Source organism: Ranitomeya imitator, unplaced genomic scaffold (genome assembly GCF_032444005.1).
Source record: "Ranitomeya imitator isolate aRanImi1 unplaced genomic scaffold, aRanImi1.pri SCAFFOLD_519, whole genome shotgun sequence".
Taxonomy (NCBI): Eukaryota; Metazoa; Chordata; class Amphibia; order Anura; family Dendrobatidae; genus Ranitomeya; species Ranitomeya imitator.
In genome coordinates this window covers 51,115-69,236 of record NW_027193991.1, presented here as the reverse complement: position 1 = coordinate 69,236, position 18,122 = coordinate 51,115, and the positions used below count along the sequence as shown (strand labels likewise).

Sequence of the window (18,122 nt, the reverse complement as noted above, 5' to 3'; positions counted from 1 at the left end):
GAGCAGAGCCGTGTGTGTAGAGCAGAGCCGTGTGTGTGTGTAGAGCAGAGCCGTGTGTGTGTGTGTAGAGCAGAGCCGTGTGTGTGTGTAGAGCAGAGCCGTGTGTGTGCAGAGCAGAGCCGTGTGTGTGTGTGGAGCAGAGCCGTGTGTGTGTGTGGAGCAGAGCCGTGTGTGTGTGTGGAGCAGAGCCGTGTGTGTGTGTGGAGCAGAGCCGTGTGTGTGTGTAGAGCAGAGCCGTGTGTGTGTGGAGCAGAGCCGTGTGTGTGTGTAGAGCAGAGCCGTGTGTGTGTAGAGCAGAGCCGTGTGTGTGTGTAGAGCAGAGCCATGTGTGTGTGTGTAGAGCAGAGCCGTGTGTGTGTAGAGCAGAGCCGTGTGTGTGTGTGTAGAGCAGAGCCGTGTGTGTGTAGAGCAGAGCCGTGTGTGTGTGTGTAGAGCAGAGCCGTGTGTGTGTGTAGAGCAGAGCCGTGTGTGTGTAGGGCAGAGCCGTGTGTGTAGAGCAGAGCCGTGTGTGTGTGTAGAGCAGAGCCGTGTGTGTGTGTAGAGCAGAGCCGTGTGTGTGTGTGTAGAGCAGAGCCGTGTGTGTGTGTAGAGCAGAGCCGTGTGTGTGCAGAGCAGAGCCGTGTGTGTGTGTAGAGCAGAGCCGTGTGTGTGTGTGGAGCAGAGCCGTGTGTGTGTGTGGAGCAGAGCCGTGTGTGTGTGTGGAGCAGAGCCGTGTGTGTGTGTGGAGCAGAGCCGTGTGTGTAGAGCAGAGCCGTGTGTGTGTGTGGAGCAGAGCCGTGTGTGTGTGTGGAGCAGAGCCGTGTGTGTGTGTAGAGCAGAGCCGTGTGTGTGCAGAGCAGAGCCGTGTGTGTGTGTAGAGCAGAGCCGTGTGTGTGTGTGGAGCAGAGCCGTGTGTGTGTGTGGAGCAGAGCCGTGTGTGTGTGTGGAGCAGAGCCGTGTGTGTGTGTGGAGCAGAGCCGTGTGTGTAGAGCAGAGCCGTGTGTGTGTGTGGAGCAGAGCCGTGTGTGTGTAGAGCAGAGCCGTGTGTGTGTGTAGAGCAGAGCCGTGTGTGTGTAGGGCAGAGCCGTGTGTGTGGAGCAGAGCCGTGTGTGTGTGTGGAGCAGAGCCGTGTGTGTGTGTAGAGCAGAGCCGTGTGTGTGCAGAGCAGAGCCGTGTGTGTGTGTAGAGCAGAGCCGTGTGTGTGTGTGGAGCAGAGCCGTGTGTGTGTGTGGAGCAGAGCCGTGTGTGTGTGTGGAGCAGAGCCGTGTGTGTGTGTGGAGCAGAGCCGTGTGTGTAGAGCAGAGCCGTGTGTGTGTGTGGAGCAGAGCCGTGTGTGTGTAGAGCAGAGCCGTGTGTGTGTGTAGAGCAGAGCCATGTGTGTGTGTGTAGAGCAGAGCCGTGTGTGTGTAGAGCAGAGCCGTGTGTGTGTGTGTAGAGCAGAGCCGTGTGTGTGTAGAGCAGAGCCGTGTGTGTGCAGAGCAGAGCCGTGTGTGTGTGTAGAGCAGAGCCGTGTGTGTGTGTGGAGCAGAGCCGTGTGTGTGTGTAGAGCAGAGCCGTGTGTGTGTGTGGAGCAGAGCCGTGTGTGTGTGTGGAGCAGAGCCGTGTGTGTGTGTGGAGCAGAGCCGTGTGTGTGTGTGGAGCAGAGCCGTGTGTGTAGAGCAGAGCCGTGTGTGTGTAGAGCAGAGCCGTGTGTGTGTGTAGAGCAGAGCCATGTGTGTGTGTGTAGAGCAGAGCCGTGTGTGTGTAGAGCAGAGCCGTGTGTGTAGAGCAGAGCCGTGTGTGAAGAGCAGGAGAGCCCCTGGCTCAGTCCCGCACTGACTGCTCTGAGTGATGACGTCACCGCAGGTCCTTCTCCTCCCGCACTGACTGCTCTCAGTGATGACGTCACTGCAGGTCCTTCTCCTGCACTGAGTGCTCTCAGTGATGACGTCACCGCAGGTCCTTCTCCTCCCGCACTGACTGCTCTCAGTGATGACGTCACCGCAGGTCCTTCTCCTCCCGCACTGACTGCTCTCAGTGATGACGTCACCGCAGGTCCTTCTCCTCCCGCACTGACTGCTCTCAGTGATGACGTCACTGCAGGTCCTTCTCCTCCCGCACTGACTGCTCTCAGTGATGACGTCACTGCAGGTCCTTCTCCTCCCGCACTGACTGCTCTCAGTGATGACGTCACTGCAGGTCCTTCTCCTGCACTGAGTGCTCTCAGTGATGACGTCACCGCAGGTCCTTCTCCTCCCGCACTGACTGCTCTCAGTGATGACGTCACCGCAGGTCCTTCTCCTCCCGCACTGACTGCTCTCAGTGATGACGTCACCGCAGGTCCTTCTCCTCCCGCACTGACTGCTCTCAGTGATGACGTCACTGCAGGTCCTTCTCCTCCCGCACTGACTGCTCTCAGTGATGACGTCACTGCAGGTCCTTCTCCTCCCGCACTGACTGCTCTCAGTGATGACGTCACTGCAGGTCCTTCTCCTCCCGCACTGACTGCTCTCAGTGATGACGTCACTGCAGGTCCTTCTCCTGCACTGAGTGCTCTCAGTGATGACGTCACCGCAGGTCCTTCTCCTCCCGCACTGACTGCTCTCAGTGATGACGTCACCGCAGGTCCTTCTCCTCCCGCACTGACTGCTCTCAGTGATGACGTCACCGCAGGTCCTTCTCCTCCCGCACTGACTGCTCTCAGTGATGACGTCACTGCAGGTCCTTCTCCTCCCGCACTGACTGCTCTCAGTGATGACGTCACTGCAGGTCCTTCTCCTCCCGCACTGACTGCTCTCAGTGATGACGTCACTGCAGGTCCTTCTCCTGCACTGAGTGCTCTCAGTGATGACGTCACCGCAGGTCCTTCTCCTCCCGCACTGACTGCTCTCAGTGATGACGTCACCGCAGGTCCTTCTCCTCCTCCTCAGCACACGGTGAGTGTCTCCCTGTCTCCGTCCCTGTGCACATTACACCCCGGGTAATTCTGCGCTTTTGTTTGGACACTTGGAGCCTTTTCTCATTTTCCCTTGTAGGCCGCAGGCTGCACACTGTCCTTGTTTTCACCTTGTGTTTCTGATGCTTTTATTCCCTGTTTTGCCCCTCAGTGTAACGCACTTTAGTTTACAAATTTCTTCTTATGTTTCTTTAGAAGTTTCTGCCTGAAATATAGAGAATAGAATAATAAGAGAATAAATTCCATTAAATTGTGCAATCATTTCCCTCCTCTATGTGGAGCCTCTCCATCTTCAGGAGATATTGTTATGGCTCATTCTGTGGCCGCCGCGGACAGTGGGAAAGCTGGGTTACAGTTTACTGATTATACAGTCTGAGATGGTAGCAGAGCATTGGAAAGTTGGGTTATAGCTCAGTAGTAATCCATCCTGAGACTGGAAAAGCTGTGCTATGAATGATATGTTGAAGGCTGCAGCTCACAATGGGTGAGAGGGGCTACAGCACAGTGTGATTCCATAGTCTGCTGCTGCCACTGGGAAAGCTGGGTTACAGCTTAGTGATGATACATCCGGTGAATCCAGCTGCCACTGGGAAAGCTTTCTTACAGCTTAGTGATGATACATCCAGCGAATCCTGCTGCCACTGGGAAAGCTGGGTTACAGCTTAGTGATGATACATCTGGCGAATCCTGCTGCCACTGGGAAAGCTGGGTTACAGCATAGTGTGATTCCATAGTCTGCTGCTGCCACTGGGAAAGCTGGGTTACAGCTTAGTGATGATACATCCGGTGAATCCAGCTGCCACTGGGAAAGCTTTCTTACAGCTTAGTGATGATACATCCAGCGAATCCTGCTGCCACTGGGAAAGCTGGGTTACAGCTTAGTGATGATACATCTGGCGAATCCTGCTGCCACTGTGAAAGCTTTGTTACAGCTTAGTGATGATACATCCGGTGAATCCTGCTGCCACTGGGAAAGCTTTCTTACAGCTTAGTGATGATACATCCAGCGAATCCTGCTGCCACTGGGAAAGCTGGGTTACAGCTTAGTGATGATACATCCGGTGAATCCTGCTGCCACTGTGAAAGCTTTCTTACAGCTTAGTGATGATACATCCGGTGAATCCTGCTGCCACTGGGAAAGCTTTCTTACAGCTTAGTGATGATACATCCAGCGAATCCTGCTGCCACTGGGAAAGCTGGGTTACAGCTTAGTGATGATACATCCGGTGAATCCTGCTGCCACTGTGAAAGCTTTCTTACAGCTTAGTGATGATACATCCGGTGAATCCTGCTGCCACTGGGAAAGCTGGGTTACAGCTTAGTGATGATACATCTGGCGAATCCTGCTGCCACTGGGAAAGCTGGGTTACAGCTTAGTGATGATACATCCGGTGAATCCTGCTGCCACTGGGAAAGCTTTCTTACGGCTTAGTGATGATACATCCAGCGAATCCTGCTGCCACTGGGAAAGCTGGGTTACAGCTTAGTGATGATACATCTGGCGAATCCTGCTGCCACTGTGAAAGCTTTGTTACAGCTTAGTGATGATACATCCGGTGAATCCTGCTACCACTGGGAAAGCTTTCTTACAGCTTAGTGATGATACATCCAGCGAATCCTGCTGCCACTGGGAAAGCTGGGTTACAGCTTAGTGATGATACATCCGGTGAATCCTGCTGCCACTGGGAAAGCTTTCTTACAGCTTAGTGATGATACATCCAGCGAATCCTGCTGCCACTGGGAAAGCTGGGTTACAGCTTAGTGATGATACATCTGGCGAATTCTGCTGCCACTGGGAAAGCTGGGTTACAGCTTAGTGATGATACATCCGGTGAATCCTGCTGCCACTGGGAAAGCTTTCTTACGGCTTAGTGATGATACATCCAGCGAATCCTGCTGCCACTGGGAAAGCTGGGTTACAGCTTAGTGATGATACATCTGGCGAATCCTGCTGCCACTGTGAAAGCTTTGTTACAGCTTAGTGATGATACATCCGGTGAATCCTGCTGCCACTGGGAAAGCTTTCTTACAGCTTAGTGATGATACATCCAGCAAATCCTGCTGCCACTGGGAAAGCTGGGTTACAGCTTAGTGATGATACATCTGGCGAATCCTGCTGCCACTGGGAAAGCTGGGTTACAGCTTAGTGATGATACATCCGGTGAATCCTGCTGCCACTGGGAAAGCTTTCTTACGGCTTAGTGATGATACATCCAGCGAATCCTGCTGCCACTGGGAAAGCTGGGTTACAGCTTAGTGATGATACATCTGGCGAATCCTGCTGCCACTGTGAAAGCTTTGTTACAGCTTAGTGATGATACATCCGGTGAATCCTGCTGCCACTGGGAAAGCTTTCTTACAGCTTAGTGATGATACATCCAGCGAATCCTGCTGCCACTGGGAAAGCTGGGTTACAGCTTAGTGATGATACATCCGGTGAATCCTGCTGCCACTGGGAAAGCTTTCTTACAGCTTAGTGATGATACATCCAGCGAATCCTGCTGCCACTGGGAAAGCTGGGTTACAGCTTAGTGATGATACATCTGGCGAATTGTGCTGCCACTGGGAAAGCTGGGTTACAGCTTAGTGATGATACATCCGGTGAATCCTGCTGCCACTGGGAAAGCTTTCTTACGGCTTAGTGATGATACATCCAGCGAATCCTGCTGCCACTGGGAAAGCTGGGTTACAGCTTAGTGATGATACATCTGGCGAATCCTGCTGCCACTGTGAAAGCTTTGTTACAGCTTAGTGATGATACATCCGGTGAATCCTGCTGCCACTGGGAAAGCTTTCTTACAGCTTAGTGATGATACATCCAGCGAATCCTGCTGCCACTGGGAAAGCTGGGTTACAGCTTAGTGATGATACATCTGGCGAATCCTGCTGCCACTGGGAAAGCTGGGTTACAGCTTAGTGATGATACATCCGGTGAATCCTGCTGCCACTGGGAAAGCTTTCTTACGGCTTAGTGATGATACATCCAGCGAATCCTGCTGCCACTGGGAAAGCTGGGTTACAGCTTAGTGATGATACATCTGGCGAATCCTGCTGCCACTGGGAAAGCTGGGTTACAGCTTAGTGATGATACATCCGGTGAATCCTGCTGCCACTGGGAAAGCTTTCTTACGGCTTAGTGATGATACATCCAGCGAATCCTGCTGCCACTGGGAAAGCTGGGTTACAGCTTAGTGATGATACATCTGGCGAATCCTGCTGCCACTGTGAAAGCTTTGTTACAGCTTAGTGATGATACATCCGGCGAATCCTGCTGCCACTGGGAAAGCTGAGTTACAGCTTAGTGATGATACATCCGGCGAATCCTGCTGCCACTGGGAAAGCTGGGTTACAGCTTAGTGATGATACATCCGGTGAATCCTGCTGCCACTGGGAAAGCTTTCTTACGGCTTAGTGATGATACATCCAGCGAATCCTGCTGCCACTGGGAAAGCTGGGTTACAGCTTAGTGATGATACATCTGGCGAATCCTGCTGCCACTGTGAAAGCTTTATTACAGCTTAGTGATGATACATCCAGCGAATCCTGCTGCCACTGGGAAAGCTGGGTTACAGCTTAGTGATGATACATCTGGCGAATCCTGCTGCCACTGTGAAAGCTTTATTACAGCTTAGTGATGATACATCCGGTGAATCCTGCTGCCACTGGGAAAGCTTTCTTACAGCTTAGTGATGATACATCCAGCGAATCCTGCTGCCACTGGGAAAGCTGGGTTACAGCTTAGTGATGATACATCTGGCGAATCCTGCTGCCACTGTGAAAGCTTTGTTACAGCTTAGTGATGATACATCCGGTGAATCCTGCTGCCACTGGGAAAGCTGAGTTACAGCTTAGTGATGATACATCCGGCGAATCCTGCTGCCACTGGGAAAGCTGGGTTACAGCTTAGTGATGATACATCCGGCGAATCCTGCTGCCACTGGGAAAGTGGTAGTTGGAGGCAGGTATATCTTGCCCAGGTGTTTGTCCTATGTGAATTAGGCCACTCCGTATCTTCAGGGTGCTAATGGGTTAATGATTGCAGGAATAAAAGATGACCAGCTGGGGGTTTCCAGCGTCTGCCTGGGGCACACAGATTGCCTGTCTGTGTGAGACAAACGTGAGTGAGAGCTCTGCTCAAGAATTGTGTGATGTTAGCTGGGTGGGAGAAGCCCCCCCAGTTGTTAAGTTAGCAACGTGTTTGTTTAGTTAGTGCCGGACAGGCTAGGATTCATTTTTATGTTTTGTTTTTCTGTGTTGCTTTCACTTTAATAAATCTGACCTGAGGTCAGCCTACTTGGAAACCTGCTGTACGCCTCAGAAATTCAATGCACAAACCACGTGACCTTTGACCCCAGCAAAGGCGATCCCGGAGTGTTGTGTCACATTGTGGTGGAGAATGCGGGCATACCGTGGCACAGGCAACAGCATGGAAGACGTGGTGAAAGCCTTAGTACAGTCCACTACGAAGCTAATCGCTTGATGGCCGCACAGCTGAAGGAGTTAGTGGACATGACGGTTGCAGACCGCCAACTTCTCCAACAGGTGGCGCAGCGCCTGGTGAGCATGCCTGACGCTGACCCGGAAGCAGAGTCCAGGAGGATCCATGTGAGTCGATACTGGCAAAAGCTGACTGCAGAAGATGACGTCGAGGCATACCTGACAACGTTTGAGCGGACGGCATTGAGAGAGAAGTGGCCGAAGGCACGATGGGCCGATTTGATTGCCCCGGAGGTCGCTCAGGACTTTGAGAAACTGAAAGCTGAGATCCTGGCCCGGCTGGGTGTGACGACGGCTGTCCGGGCACAGAGGGTACATCAGTGGACATACCAGCAAGATAAACCGGCGCGGTCTCAGATGTTCGACCTGATCTACTTAACAAAGAAATGGCTGCAACCCAAGGTACTGACAATACCCGAAATAATCCAGCGGGTTGTCCTGGACAAGTACCTGAGAGTACTACCCCCAGCGCTGAAAAGGTGGGTAAGCCAAGGAAATCCCACGACAGCGGATCAACTTGTGGAGTTGGTCGAGCGTTATTCCGTGGCAGAAGGACTTCCCGACGACACCGCCAGCCCCCGGTCTGTGCCTCCTGCTCGTGGAACCGGTAAGACTGTTCCAGGGACCACGGGTGAAGGAAAATCGCTTAAAACTGTGGGGGAGGAGTCCGGGACTGCTCGCACTCCGAGACCAAGAGTATTGGACGGTGGTCTCAGTAGGGGACCTGTTAGGTGTTTCCGCTGCCATGAGAAGGGTCATGTTTCTGCGAACTGTCCTGTTACCGCTGAACCCATGCAGTGCGACGTTATAGACTCTAGAAAACGCATGTCTTTGGTTACACAGCTAGTGAGTGTGAATGCGGGTCAAAATGATACAGCGAAACACCTGTGTGAATTATCTGTTGATGGGAAAAATGTTGTGGCATTACTAGACTCTGGAAGTGTGGTGACTCTGGTGAAAGCTAGTCTGGTGGCACTTCCGTCTGGTCCGTCTGACAAGTTTTCTGTGACGTGTGTGCATGGTGACACCCGCTCGTACCGGTCATATGGATTTCTACTCCCTATGGGTCAGTGCAGCACAAAGTGGGACTCGTTCCAGCATTGTTACAGGATGTAATCCTGGGCAGGGATTTTCCCTATTTCTGGCAGTTGTGAGAGAATCAGTTGCTCCTTCACGGTAGCTGTACCCGTGAATCTTCTCCCATGCCGTCTGGAGGTCCCGAGCCCCTAGAGGAGACCCCACAGGAAGATGTTGCTGGGGAGGTTAGTGAATCTAACCTTCAGTACCCCTTCTCCGTCATGGTGGGGGAAACTGAGGAACCTCAGCGAGAGGCGGAGGCAGACAGCCATCCGGCACCCTGCCTGCCAGATTTGGGAGTCCAGGTGGATGACTTCCACAGCGAGCAAATTAAAGATCCTACCCTGACTCCGGCTAGGAAAAATGTAAAAATGATAGATGGGGTACCCGTAGAACCTGACACTAGGCTAGCGTACCCGTATATGGTTCTGGAAAATGATTTGCTCTACCAGGTAGAAAAAAAAGGGGAAGACACAGTGCAACGGTTAGTGGTACCCAAACCTTATCGGCGGAAGGTACTGGATTTGGCCCACGGACATATAATGGGGGGACATCTGGGGGTACAGAAAACCACAGAAAGGATATTGCATTGTTTTGTGTGGCCTGGAATACATTATGATGTGCGTAACTATTGTGAGTCCTGTCCAGAGTGCCAAATCGCGGCCCCTAAATCTCAGTTCCGTAGCCCTTTGGTACCCCTTCCTATCATCGGGGTCCCTTTTGAGAGAATTGGGATGGATTTGGTTGGGCCCCTTCCCCGATCCGCACGTGGGCACCAACATATCCTCGTCATCGTGGACTATGCCACTCGTTACCCGGAAGCCGTCCCTTTGCGTAACACAGTTACCAAGACGATCGCCAAGGAATTGGTACAAGTGTTTAGTCGGGTGGGAATTCCAAAACAGATACTCACCGACCAGGGGACTCCCTTTATGTCAAGGGTAATGAAGGAGCTCTGCAGGCTCTTACAAATAGACCCGTTGCGTACGTCTGTCTATCACCCTCAAACAGATGGCCTGGTTGAGCGCTTCAACAGAACCTTAAAACAGATGCTCCGGAAGGCGATAGACAAAGATGGGAAGAACTGGGATTACTTGTTACCCTATTTGCTGTTTGCCATTAGGGAAGTTCCCCAGTCTTCCACAGGGTTTTCGCCTTTCGAACTGTTGTACGCCCGTCGTCCCCGGGGACTGCTGGACGTCGCAAAAGAAACCTGGGAAGGTCAAGTCACTCCCTTTAAAATGGTGATCGACCATGTAACACAAATGCAGGATCGTATTGCCGCTGTCATGCCCATTGTTAGGGACCATATGTTACAGGCCCAGGGAGCCCAGAGGCAAAGTTATGATAGAGGCGCTAAGGTCCGTACATTTGCACCCGGCGATAGGGTGTTGGTCCTAATCCCTACGGTGGATAGTAAATTCCTGGCGAAATGGCAGGGCCCATTTGAGGTCCGAGAAAGAGTTGGTGAAGTGAACTATAAAGTGTACCAGCCGGGTAAGAGAAAACCAGAACAGATTTATCATGTGAATCTGATAAAATCCTGGAAAGACCGCTCTGCCCTAACGGCGGATCTGCCCCGTCCGGTTTGTTCACCTACTGTACCGGAGGTGCAGGTTGCCGAGACTCTCTCAGAACGACAAAAATCTGAGGTTAAGCAATTTTTGTTACAGAACCGACAGTTTTTCTCCGAAAAACCTGGCCGGACTAAGTTGGTGAAACATGAGATTGTCACAGAGCCTGGCGTCACTGTTCATGTGAAGCCGTCTCCCGGGAAGTGATGGCAATGTTGGACTTAGGAGTCATTGAAGAGTCGCACAGCGCCTGGTCCAGTCCAATTGTGCTGATACATAAACCGGATGGCTCCATCCGGTTTTGTAATGACTTTAGGAAACTGAATGCAGTTTCTAAATTTGATGCGTACCCTATGCCCCGGGTCGATGAGTTGATCGACCGGCTTGGTAAAGCCCGATACATTACGACCCTGGATTTAACAAAGGGGTACTGGCAGATTCCTCTGGCCGAGGCGGCCAGAGAGAAGACGGCATTTGCTACACCGGAAGGTCTGTTCCAGTATGTCTATATGCCGTTTGGACTTCACGGAGCTCCCGCAACGTTCCAGAGATTGATGGATCGAGTCTTGAGGCCTCACAGACAGTACGCTTCTGCCTACCTGGATGACATCGTAATTTACAGCATGGACTGGGAAACTCATCTCCAGAAGGTACAAGCGGTGATTGATGACCTGCGAGATGCAGGTTTAACGGCAAACCCCAAGAAATGCCACATCGGGCTTGAAGAAGCCCGATACTTGGGCTACGTGATTGGCCGACGAGTGGTTAAACCCCAGATCGACAAAATACAGGCAATTCAGGGCTGGCCACAACCAGTGAACAAAAAACAAGTACAGGCTTTCCTGGGGATTGCCGGCTATTATCGCCGGTTCATACCCAATTTTGCAGCCATGGCTACTCCCTTGACGGATCTTACCAAGGGGAAGGGTTCCGTCATGGTAAAATGGACCTCAGCTGCTGAAGAGGCCTTCCACAGCCTGAAACGGGCTTTGTGCTCTCAGCCCGTACTAGTGACTCCTGATTTCAGCAGCGAGTTTGTGGTGCAAACTGATGCCTCTGATACTGGTGTCGGAGCTGTACTTTCCCAGGTGAGGGACGGAGTCGAACACCCGGTCCTCTATCTCAGTCGGAAACTGAATGTACATGAGCAGAGGTATGCGGTGGTTGAAAAAGAGTGCCTAGCCATTAAATGGGCTCTTGACTCCCTCAAGTATTACCTGGCCGGTAGGAAGTTTAGGCTGGTCACAGACCATGCCCATCTCAAGTGGATGCACCTCCACAAAGACCGTAATAGTCGGGTAACCCGGTGGTTCCTTGCCCTGCAGGCTTACTCTTTTACGGTGGAGCACCGACCTGGGGTGCAGATGGGGAACGCCGATGCCCTATCCCGAGTGCACTGTTTCAAGAGTGTTCTTGCTCGACCGGAGTGGTCTGAGCAAGGGGGGGGGGGGGGTGGGTATGTAAGACTCATGCTGGTGTGGTAGTTGGAGGCAGGTATATCTCGCCTAGGTGTTTGTCCTATGTGAATTAGGCCACTCAGTATCTTCAGGGTGCTAATGGGTTAATGATTGCAGGAATAAAAGATGACCAGCTGGGGGTTTCCAGCGTCTGCCTGGGGCACACAGATTGCCTGTCTGTGTGAGACAAACGTGAGTGAGAGCTCTGCTCAAGAATTGTGTGATGTTAGGTGGGTGGGAGAAGCCCCCCCAGTTGTTAAGTTAGCAAAGTGTTTGTTTAGTTAGTGCAGGACAGGCTAGGATTTATTTTTATGTTTTGTTTTTCTGTGTTGCTTTCACTTTAATAAATCTGACCTGAGGTCAGCCTACTTGGAAACCTGCTGTACGCCTCAGAAATTCAATGCACAAAACACGTGACCTTTGACCCCAGCAAAGGCGATCACGGAGTGTTTTGTCACAGTATATAATATTATTATTATGATTTATTTATATAGCACCGTTAATTCCATGGTGCTGTACATGAGAAAAGGGGTTACATACAGGATTATAGATAATATTTACAGTAAACAAATTTACAGTGACAGACTGGTGCAGAGGGGAGAGGACCCTTTCCTTGCGGACTTACATTCTACAGGGTAATGGGGAAGAGACAGAAGGTCGGGGGTGCGGCCTCTCTGGTGGTGGTGAGGCGAAAGCTCGGGTGGTGGTGAGGCGGCAGCTCTGGTGATGGTGAGGCGGCAACTCGGGTGGTTGGTGAGGCGGCAGCTCTGGTGGTGGTGAGGCGGCAACTCGGGTGGTTGGTGAGGCGGCAGCTCTGGTGGTGGTGAGGCGGCAACTCGGGTGGTTGGTGAGGCGGCAGCTCTGGTGGTGGTGAGGCGGCAGCTCAGGTGGTGGTGAGTTGGCAGCTCTGGTGGTGGTGAGGCGGCAGCTCAGGTGGTGGTGAGTTGGCAGCTCTGGTGATGGTGAGGCGACAGCTCTGGTGGTTGGTGAGGTGGCAGCTCTGGTGGTTGGTGAGGCGGCAGCTCGGGCAATTGGTGAGGCGGCAGCTCAGGCAATTGGTGAGGCGGCAGCTCAGGTGTTGGTGAGGCGGCAGCTCAGGTGGTTGGTGAGGCGGCAGAATGGTTATTGCAGGCTGTAGGCTTTCCTGAAGAGATGGGTTTTCAGGTTCCGTCTGAAGGATCCGAGGGTGGTGGATAATCGGACATTTTGAGGCGTGGAATTCCAGAGGATGGGGGCTATTCGGGAGAAATAAGTGTGGAGGAGAGTAGGAGGTCTTGGGAGGATCGGAGATTACGTGAGGGAAGTTCAGAGATATAGGGGGGACAGGTTGTGGATGGTTTTGTAGATCAGTGTTAGTAGTTTGAACTGGATTCGTTGGAGAATTGGGAGCCAGTGGAGGGATTTGCAGAGGGGAGAAGCAGGGGAGTAGCGAGGAGAGAGGTGGATTAGCCGGGCAGCAGAGTTGAGGACAGACTGGAGCGGTGCAAGAGAGTTAGTGGGGAGGCCACAGAGGAGGGTGTTGCTGTAATCGAGGCGGGAAATGATGAGGGCATGCATAAGAGTTTTAGTAGATTGTGAGCTGAGGAAGGGACGGATTCTGGCAATATTTTTGAGTTGGAGGCGACAGGAGGTGGCAAGAGTTTAGACGTGCGGTTTTAAGGACAGTGCAGAGTCGAGAGTTACCCCGAGGCAGCGCATTTCAGGTGCGGGAGAGAGCGTGATGCCGTTTACCATAATAGATAGGTCAGGTAGGGGGGATACGTGAGATGGGGGAAAGATGATGTTTTGTCTACATTGAGTTTTAGGAAGCGAGAGGTGAAGGAGGATATGGCTGATAGACACTTCGGGATTCTGGACAGCAGAGGGGTGACATCTGGGCCAGAGAGGTAGATCTGAGTGTCGTCCGCATAAGGTGATACTGGAAGCCATGGGACTTTATGAGTTGTCCTAGGCCAAGGGTATAGATGGAAAAGAGTAGGGGCCCTAGGACAGAGCCTTGAGGGACTCCAACAGAGAGAGGGCAGGATGAGGAGGTAGTGTGGGAGTGGGAAACACTAAATGTGCGGTCGGAAAGGTATGAGGCAATCCAGGACAGGGCAAGGCCTTTGATGCCGAGGGAAGAAAGAATCTGTAGCAGTAGGCAGTGGTTGGAGATTGAAGGTTGTCTACAGAATGCGGTAGATAAGCCACTGATGCCGGTGGCCTTAGCTCATACGATTTTAGGGCTGACAGATTCCCTTTAAAGTCAGGGAAAAAGTAGCAGCGTACCAGTTAAAACAGAGGGAGAGAAGTACATGGGATTCTGGTATGCAGTGGCTATTCCAGATTAGGAGACAGTTCAGACGTACCTGTGGATGAAAGCAGATGGATCAGTGCATGACCGCATGAAGGAGAATATACCATAGGTTACCATTGTGGTGTATTTCTGATGATAGATTTAAAAAGATGTCACTTTAAATGATGTCACATCTGACCAGCTCCATTCAACTTATATATATATAATGTCCCCCAACCTGGTATATGTGTCCCCCAACCTGGTATAGGAATCCCCATCCTGGTATATATAATCCCCCATCCTGGTATATGTGTCCCCCATCCTGGTATATGTGTCCCCCATCCTGGTATATGTGTCCCCCATCCTGGTATAAATGTCCCCCATCCTGGTATATGTGTCTCCCATCCTGGCATATGTGTCCCCCATGCTGGTATATTTGTCCCCCATCCTGGTATATGTGTCCCCCATCCTGGTATATATGTCCCCCATCCTGGTGTATGTGTCCCTCATCCTGGTATATGTGTCCCCCATCCTGGTTTATATAATCCCCCATCCTGGTATATATAATCCCCCATCCTGGTATATGTGTCCACCATCCTGGTATATATGTCCCCCATCCTGGTATATATGTCTCCCTTCCTGGTATAAATGTCCCCCATCCTGGTATATGTGTCTCCCATCCTGGTATATATGTCCCCATCTTGGTATATATGTCTCCCATCCTGGTATATATGTCTCCCATCCTGGTATATGTGTCCCCCATCCTGGTATATATGTATCCTATCCTGTTATATAGGTCCCCCATCCGGGTATATATGTCCCCATCCTGGTATATATAATCCCACATCCGGGTATATATGCCTCCCATCCTGGTATATATGTCCCCTATCTTTGCATGTCCCTCTTCCTGTACACCTTTGTGGTATATATGTTCCCTGCTCTACAAAAAAACCCTTTCTTCTCACCATCCTCTGCTCCCTCGACATGCGACATCCTCTTCGTCATCGTCTTCTGGGCCTGTGGGAAGGGGAGTAGCCGACCCCAGTACCTACTTCAGCTGGATGTGCGTCCTCTGACTCTCATCCAGCTGAAGTAGGTGCTGGGGTCGCTGGTCCCCCTCCAGCATGGAGGCAAAAGAAAGATTTCTATTTTCTGTTAATGAGGACATTTTCATACAATCATATACAGTTAAGTCCATATATATATTTGGACAGAGACAACATTTTTCTAATTTTGGTTATAGACATTACCACAATGAATTTTAAACAAAACAATTCAGATGCAGTTGTAGTTCAGATTTTCAGCTTTCATTTGAGGGTATCCACATTAAAATTGGATGAAGGGTTTAGGAGTTTCAGCTCCTTAACATGTGCCACCCTGTTTTTAAAGGGACCAAAAGTAATTGGACAGATTCAATAATTTTAAATAACATGTTCATTTTTAGTACTTGGTTAAAAACCCCTTGTTGGCAATGACTGCCTGAAGTCTTGAACTCATGGACATCACCACACGCTGTGTTTCCTCCTTTTTGATGCTCTTCCAGGCCTTCACTGCGGTGGTTTTCAGTTGCTGTTTGTTTGTGGGCCTTTCTGACTGAAGTTTAGTCTTTAACAAGTGAAATGCTGCTCAATTGGGTTGAGACCAGGTGACTGACTTGGCCATTCCAGAATATTCCACTTCTTTGCTTTAATAAACTCCTGGTTGCTTTGGCTTTGTTTTGGGTCATTGTCCATCTGTAGTATGTAGTTTGGCTGCATGTGGCTGGATCTGAGCACACAGTATGGCGGCTCTGAAGACCTCAGAATTCATTCGTCTGCCCTGTGTCACATCATCAATAAACACTAGTGACCCAGTGCCACTGGCAGCCATGCATGCCCGCGCCATCACACTGCCTCCGCCGGGTTTATGCATGCCCGCGCCATCACACTGCCTCCGCCGGGTTTACTGATGATGTGGTATGCTTTGGATCATGAGCTGGACCACGCCTTCGCCATAGTTTTCTCTTTCCATCATTCTGGTAGAGGTTGATCTTGGTTTCATCTGTCCATAGAATGTTCTTCCAGAACTGTGCGGCTTTTTTAGATGTTTTTTAGCCTTTTTATTCTTGATTCTTATGAGTGGCTTGCACCGTGCAGTGAACCCTCTGTAGTTACTTTCATGCAGTCTTCTCTTTATGGTAGATTTGGATATTGATACGCCTTCCTCCTGGAGAGTGTTGTTCCCTTGGTCGGCTGTTGTGAAGGGGTTTCTCTTCACCATGGAGATTATTCTGCCATCATCCACCACTGTTGTCTTCCGTGGGCGCCCAGGTCTTTTTCCATTGATGAGTTCACCAGTGCTTTCTTTCTTTCTCAGGATGGACCAAACTGTAGATTTTGCCACTCCTAATATTGCAACAATTTCTCGGATGGGTGTTTTCTGTTTTCGCAGCTTAAGGATGGCTTGTTTCACCTGCATGGAGAGCTCCTTTGACCGCATGTTTACTTCACAGCAAAACCTTCCAAATGCAAGCACCACACCTCAAATCAACTCCAGGCCTTTTATCTGCTTAATTGAGAATGACATAACGAAGGGATTGTCTACACCTGTCCATGAGATAGCCCTGGAGTCAATTGTCCAATTACCTTTGGTCCCTTTAAAAACAGGGTGGCACATGTTAAGGAGCTGAAACTCCTAAACCCTTCATCCAATTTTAATGTGGATACCCTCAAAAGAAAGCTGAAAGTCTGAACTTCAACTGCATCTGAATTGTTTTGTTTAAAATTCATTGTGGTAATGTCTATAATCAAAATTAGAAAAAAGTCGTCTCTGTCCAAATATATATGGACTTAACTGTATAAAAAGAACTATATGAAGCTCCTTTTGCTGCCCAGCCAGGAACCTTACTGTTTCCACACGAATGTGACTGATCACACGGCCATCACGTCATCCACGGTCCTTGCGGCATTTACCACCCTCTGCACACGTCCTTTTTTACACTGAGTTTTTCTTCATATATTGTCCATGTCCCGCTATCTTGTAATAAGTAGTAATAATATAGCGGTATATGTGGCGTGCCCTGTCCCTGCTTTTGTGAGTTTTCTCTTTTCTCTACCTCCTTATAGCTTATTTTATACTAATGTATATATGTTATAACATTATTTTCTGTGTTATCATGCTAATTGCACATTGTTATTGTCAATGCATTGCTACACAAACATTTGTGAACCCTTCAGAATTTTCAATTTTTCTGCATAAATTTGACCTAAAACTACACAAGATTTTCACACCATTCCTAAAAGTAATAAAACAAATGAGTAAAAAATATTAGAATTTTTCATTTTATTTTTTTATGAAAGTGATCCAATATTACATGACTGTGAGTGAAAAAAGTATGTGAACCTTTAGAGTCTGGTGCTGTCAATCTATGAGATGACAATTGGGTGAGAGTGGGCAGCCTGTTTTATTCAAAGAATAGGGATCTATCAAAGTCTGATGTCCTCAAACCATATTTGTGGAAGTGTATTATGGGAAGAACAAAGGAGATTTCTGATGAACTCCAAAGAAGATATGTTCATAAAGCTAGAAATGTTTACAAAATCACCTCCAAAGGGTTTGGACTCCACCAATCCAGTCAGAATGGTTGCGTACAAATCGAGTAATGAAAAGGAAGAAAAGAGACATACACAACACCAGGGATCACCAAAAAATAATAAATCCTAGATAAATAATATAATACATTTTATTAAGGTCAAACAAGACACTGCAAACAATTAAAAACATTTAAAAACTAAAACGGTACATATCCCAAATAGGGAATACCCCCCAAGACCCAGAAAATGACTTCATACCAGACAATACATACAGATATAGCATGTAGATTCACACTACAATATGTGATATCAATGAATAAACAATATACAGCTGTTCAGGGCTCAAAAACAATAAGATGTGCTCTATAGGCGTATAGAGATTATATCCATAATGGATAAAAAGTAGAGCTCCCAAAAAAAGGCCCACACACACAATGTATCAATAAAATACGGGTAGGGCAGTGTCCTAAGTTAGATGGATCTAATACTTTAGATGTGTACACATCCCGTATGCCTAATGAGCCAAAGGACAACCTCCAGCTACCTGTGGGTAGTATAACAGAAGTACAACATAGGGTGCAGGGCGACGCCTAAACCACAAAACCGGCAGGTAAAGAACACATGCACAGATAGAATAAAGAGATCAGGTAAAAACCTGCCTGTAAGCAGTAGCTAAATCTGACCGATAAGGGGAAGGCATAAAGGTGGGTAATATACAGATAAAAAACAAGCGAGAGTTCAGAACGCCATATAGAA

General features: G+C 49.6%; 1 protein-coding gene across 1 annotated transcript in view; it reads left to right on the top strand.

Annotated features, from left to right (window-relative positions):
• Positions 1 to 2,867: 2,867 nt before the first annotated feature.
• Positions 2,868 to 18,122, top strand: part of LOC138654496 (gastrula zinc finger protein XlCGF66.1-like) — a gene marked incomplete at its 3' end in the record, with an annotated part of 57,386 nt that continues 42,131 nt past the window's right edge. Inside the window, exon 1 of the mRNA XM_069743456.1 lies at positions 2,868 to 2,894. The remainder of the gene's footprint in view (positions 2,895 to 18,122) is intronic.